General features: G+C 40.5%; 2 non-coding genes across 2 annotated transcripts; both read left to right on the top strand.

Annotated features, from left to right (window-relative positions):
- Positions 1-786: 786 nt before the first annotated feature.
- Positions 787-868, top strand: TRNAL-AAG (transfer RNA leucine (anticodon AAG)). The gene has a single exon. It is a non-coding gene; the product is annotated as a tRNA-Leu (tRNA).
- A 416-nt stretch (positions 869-1284) lies between these two features.
- TRNAL-UAG (transfer RNA leucine (anticodon UAG)) lies at positions 1285-1366 on the top strand. Its single transcript has one exon. It is a non-coding gene; the product is annotated as a tRNA-Leu (tRNA).
- Positions 1367-6289: the final 4923 nt, after the last annotated feature.

Here is a 6289-nt window from a genome sequence, read left to right as displayed (position 1 = left end):
GGATTGGCGGAATAGCCACGGGTGAGCACCAGAAGCTGACCAGGCACCGTCCTCTCATCCACCATCCTGCTGCCCACCTCCTGCCACCTCCTCCTGCCCCTCACCTGATCCACCCTCATTCACTGTCCCACCTCCCATTTGCCGCAGCTCATCTGGCACCCTCATTCACCGCCCCCTTCCCATCCACCTACTCTCGCAGCCTTCTTCTTTCACTCACCTGGTCCCGGCACCGTCCAATTGAGCAGCAGCTGCATTGAATATGGCTTGTTGAATTCATTCCATCCAGAACTAGAAAGAGTTTATCAAGCTAGCAATTTAGAGTCGGATAGGGTGGGATGGCAAAGGATGCAGATGGAGTGGCTAGAATATCTTCAGGATGTAAATTACCATAGACTCCATGCGGGCTCTCACCAATGGTATGCCGGCTCAGATAAAGTGGGCAAATTTATGGCCCTTCTGCTTAGAATGGACAGGCCGTCCAGTATCATTGCTAGTATTAGAACTGAACAAGGTGAAATTTTGTCATCTACTTCAGACATAGTGGATGAATTTGTCAGCCATTTTGGCAAAGTCTACCAATCAGCTCAGAAAACAAGTGATGAGGACCTGCAGGAATTCTTCGCAGAGCTGCATCTCCCCCTATTAACTCAAGATGCTCAGAGTCTCCTAGATGCACCAATTACCAGTGAAGAAGTGGAAAGGGTAATTAAATCTCTGCCCGTGGGCAAAGCCCCTGGGCTAGATGGCTTGCCTGGGGAGCTGTTTCAAAAAACACTGCACCCATGAGGTAGCATGGCCGAGCGGTCTAAGGCGCTGGATTAAGGCTCCAGTCCCTTCGGAGGCGTGGGTTCAAATCCCACTGCTACCATATTTATTATTGATATATATTGTTAGAGGTTGATGTTTTCATTGTTCTATCCACAAGAATGCAATTCAATAAAAAAATAAGTGTTCATCATCACATTGTTATAACAGCTAATTTCTTTCTTTGCTAACTTCCCAAAGCTGCCATATAAATTTTCCAAAGAAAATGTCAGTGATTGGTTTCAAAGTGGTAAACTCGACTAAAATGCAAATTAATAAAAAAATAACCATTTCTCATCTAGATTGCATGGCAACCAATATTCTTTTAAAAAAAATCTTTTCTCACTTCTTCTAAGCATTTTAGATGCTATAACATAAAACATATTTTTACGTATTTCTTTAATACAACAACAACAACATTTTCTGTAATTCTAGTTCTGGATTCCAGACTGTGAGAAACTATGAGTTACCTTTAAGTGTGGTAGCATGGCCGAGCGGTCTAAGGCGCTGGATTTAGGCTCCAGTCTCTTCGGAGGCGTGGGTTTAAATCCCACTGCTGCCATAATTATTTTCAGAAAAAAAATCAGTTATTTTCTCTTAAAGTTCAAATTCTATCTGGTGTATGATAGTTGCTGGGACAATTCAACAACAGAGTTCAAAAAAGTTTATCATATTTACTAGATACTTTTCAAAAATATTTCTAAAGACTGTAGAGACATAAAAATTAACTTGAAGTGATTACAATTGGATGCATTGGGTATCCTGGCATTCGGGAAGCTGCAAGTCAGGAAACTGATAGCAGAATCCCAAACACTGGTAAAACGACTGATTTTGGAACTCTGTCCTATGTGTAGGGGATGTTATGGTTCAATGGCAGGGGGTTTTGGTTAGGCATCAAGAAGGGAGGTTAAGAGTTTGGAACTATAGGAGTATGTTTAAGGTTATGCTGCAGATAGGGAGGGTCATGGTAAGATACTAAGAGGTTTTGGCGTTAGGCATTGGAAGGAAAATAATTAAGGATAGGCTGCAGGTATGTTCAGTGTTAGAGTTAGGGGCTCGATGTTGAAAGTTAGATGGCTTACCTAGCAAGTGTCAGAATTGTGAGCATTGAAATGTCCCTAATACTGCAATGACCACCAGAAACCCAAGCACCAGTATCACGTACCTAACCCTAACCCTATGTGAATGCTCTAATAAATCTCAATATGTTTTGTTACTTCATATAAAGTGAACAAAACACATTTAAATAATCATTTGATAGATCGTTGAGCCACATGAGCAATGCACCCGTGAGGTAGCATGGTCATGTCCCTAATATTGTATTGGCCACCAGAAATCCCAAGCACCAGTATAACTTACCTAACTACACTTGTATTGCACATGAGTTTGGCCTGACAGCAGTAGGTAAATTCCTTTGCAAAAAGCATGTTTTTTTCTTTTGCGCAAACCAATGTAAATATTGAATTATTGGAACTCATTTAATAATTTCTTTATATATGATGATAAATTCTTTCTGCAGACCCACTGCTGCGCTATGGGGTCTAGCACAGCTCTTTGTTATGCTCACATAGTAATGATCATGATAGAGTCGGAATTGTTTTATTCCAATGAGATTATGATGTAAAACATACTTATATTTCGCTGTGATAAAGATAACCTGACCTATTCATGGTACGGCAAGGGTCTAAAGAATTGTTTGAAAAATTGATTACAGAATATCATGCTCAAGCGGGCTCTATTAAAATTACATATGCAAGGGGCCAATCAGAAATCAATTTCGTAGATGTCAAAGTGTTGTTTATCGATGGACAATTAACTACTACAGTGTTTACAAAACCCAAAGACCGCAACCTATTACTTCAAGCTAGCAGCTGTTACCCTCCTTTGTTAATCAGAGGATTACCATTTTCACAAATGGTGCGCATTATACGCATTAACAGTGACCGTATTGCAGCTATTATACAAATTGATATACTTATTGAGAAGTTGCAGAGTCGTAGGTATTCATTAAATTCATTAAAGCTAGAGAAAAAGCCTTGAGGTTGGATCAGCAAAAGTTGGTGTCATCCACCAAATCCCAACAAAATGCAGTACTCCCTTGGGTTAATAAATACCACTCAGAATCTGTGGAGATCCAAAGGGTAGCAAAAAAACATTGGCCAGTTATTGCTTCAGACACTAGCCTAGGTCTTAAGGTGCCCACACACGCACCGATCCCGGCGGTGCGATGCTATACGATGGGGTGCGCGCTCCAGCGGCACCCCATCGCACAGTACAAAAAGTATGTGCTGCACATACTTTTTGTACTAGCTTTTTCTAGCATAGCATCGCATCGCATGCACATCGTATGCACAAGGCATACGATGCGATGCTATGTGTGCTAGTTAAGCCCACAACGCACGCCGGGATCGGTGCGCGTGTGGGCACCTTTACTCATTATTGGCTGATACTGTGTTACTCGAGAAAAAAAAATCTTTATTCATGGTTGGTTAAGACCAATATGGCCAAACTTCGAATACCCAAAACTCTTTAATAATTTTTACCCTCTGACCACTTTGGTTGCAGCAGATGTGGATGTGTCACCTTCCAATTCTTATTGGCAGGTGACACATTCAATCACCCTCACTCAGGCTGTAAATATGTTATTCAACACTGTTTTATTGCAAATCCACATTTGTATTATACCAAATGATTTGCCCTTGTGGGCTTGTACTGTAAACGGAATGTAAATTCAAAGATAGCATGATCATTTTGCGACATTTAAGCATCCTTTGAATAGTCTCTATGCTATCGTATGATAGATACAGTGTTACCTTCTATTCGGGTAGCTATCTATGTATGGTGGATGTTGGTGTAATCGAGAATGAGATTGTGAAGTACACATTCTAGAATACTATATATAGTAAAGTCTTTCTGGGACTGTAAGAAGATTACCGTTGTATGGGAGTTTTTTTATACAAAATGGAGTCTAGTTTCACCATATGTTATCAACACAAAGGTCCACACCTTCACACTAACAATATCTCTCTGTATTTCTATATTATTTATTAACAGTTTCTTACATAGCACACACATATTTCGCAGGGCTTTACTGAGAATATTTGAACATCCACATCAGTCCCTGTCCCACTGGAGCTTACAATCTATAGTGGCCACCACATGTACACACAGAAACATTCTAGGATTAATTTTGTTAGGAGTCAAATAACCTACCAGTATATTTTTGTGGGAGGAAAGCGGAGTACCCACGGGGAGGATATACAAACTCTGCACAGTTAGGGTCATGGTGGGAATCTAACCCATGACCTCAGTGCTGTGAGGCAGTAATGCTAACTATTACCCCATCCGTACTGCCCCGTAGCTCTAACTCTATATATTTCTCTCTCTTATCTTACATTGTGTTTGATCAATACTGTTTAACCTGTATGTAATTTGTTATACAGTATGACTGTCCACATAATGCGAGCAGTCTTTCTTGATGAGAATATCCTAATGAGTGTAAAAGTATAATAACTCTGAGTTTCTTATTAAAAGGTATGTGCATTAGTAATTATAAGACGTATTAAATGGGTAAAATAATACATTTTCTTCAAGAATATGAGGTCAATGATAATATGAAGTGGAGGAGTAACAACTCCCCTTTACAATATTAGGAAAGAAAATAAATGTATTCACACTTTACAAAGCTCATAAATACATTTGCCTTCTGTTTGAAACTGAACTCTGGCTCTATCACCTCCTTGTTTGCCCTCATGTACATATTCTATTGTCTTATATCTGATAGCGGGCAGCCCATGTTGCCACTATCTAAAGTGTCTAACCACATGTTGATCTGAGGGGATTTCCTCTAGAGCAGGCCTGGCCAACCTGTGGCTCTCCAGATGTTGTCAAACTACAAATCCCATCCTGCCTTGCCACAGTTTTGCTATAAGGGATTGTTAAAACTTTGGCAAGGCATGCTGGGATTTGTAGTTTCACAACATCTGGAGAGCCACAGGTTGGCCTGTCCTGCTTTAGAGTATTATCATCTGTTCCTTATATTTCTGTGTAGTTTTGCCCACATAGATTAAACCACAAGGGCATCTACAGTAATAAAATACTGTATACCACAAAACTGGATTTTCTGATCAAGATGTTCTTAATTTAAATTTATTTTCCATCTGTAGATAGAAACATAGAATTTGACGGCAGATAAGAACCACTTGGCCCATCTAGTCTGCCCCCTTTTTTTTTAAACATGTTACCTCAAACCATATTTGATCCTGATTTTTTTGTAAGGATATCAATATGCCTATCTCAAGCATGTTTAAATTGCACTACTATATTTGCCTCCCATTCCACTTATCTACTACTCTTTCTGTAAAGTAATTATTCCTCAAATTTCCCCTGAATCTTCCTCCCTTTAGTTTCAGTGCATGTCCTCTTGTTCTGCTGCTACTCTTCCTGTGAAAAATGTCTCCCACCTGTACCTTGTTAAAGCCCTTGATATATTTGAAGGTTGAAAGTTGTTCCAGAAATCCACACAGCACATCCTAGACCAGTGGTAGCCAACCCTAGCCCTCGAGAGCTACCAACAGTGCACATTTTCCAGACAACCTAGCTGCTGCACAGCTGCACTCATTAATCACTGACACATTTTAAAAGATACACAGATGGAGCTAATTAGCTCACTTGTGATTCTGTGAGGAGACCTGCAAAACATGCACTGTTGGTAGCTCTCGAGGACTAGGGTTATCTACCTCAGTCCTAGACTATAGAATTACCATGTTTTCTTGTTAGGAAATGTTCCTGATGTTTATTCAAGCTTGTCTGTTCACACCACACAATCCCTAAAATTCTACCCTCTTTTATAACATTGTAATAAGTTGGAATCCATTAAAGGTGCGTACACACGTACAGATTCTTCTGTTCAATCTATGTGGTGCAAACAAAAAGCTGGAAATGTATGGGAGCAAATGACAATCAAAAAATTGTTCCCGAACACTTTAAAACAGGCAGTGATCAGTCAGACAAATTGTTTAAAACCTTCTGAAATAACAAATTTATCAATCATTTGGGTGGAACTTTTTAATTGTCATATGCTCCCATACATTTCCAGGTTTTTGTTCCCACCAGCTAGATTGGACAGAAAAATCTGTACGTGTGTATGCACCTTTTAGAGAGGCAGGTCCAGATTGGTGTTATTGATTAGCCAATGCTTATTTGCTGTGGTAACAATCTCTTTGCTAGCAGGTGAGAATTGGTTTACCCAGATCATAGAGGACCTTATTCTGATCGGTGCGTACTTTCCCGAATTCTTACGGAGCGGGCCGCACGCCACGCTGTGCGGACATCGTCCGTAGAAACGCCCCCCGAGCCTCCGCATTCGGACGGACTCACTCTTTAAGAAGAGGGCATGTGTACGGACGACATACAAACCTTGCGTGTGCGGTGGACACGCACAGATTCTGCACGGTCTTACAGCGTAAGCATGGTCTTACCGCGT

This window comes from Crinia signifera, chromosome 6 (assembly GCF_055691185.1).
Source record: "Crinia signifera chromosome 6, ASM5569118v1, whole genome shotgun sequence".
Taxonomy (NCBI): Eukaryota; Metazoa; Chordata; class Amphibia; order Anura; family Myobatrachidae; genus Crinia; species Crinia signifera.
Note: the sequence above shows the minus strand (reverse complement) of the source record. Positions and strands in the feature narration are given on the sequence as shown.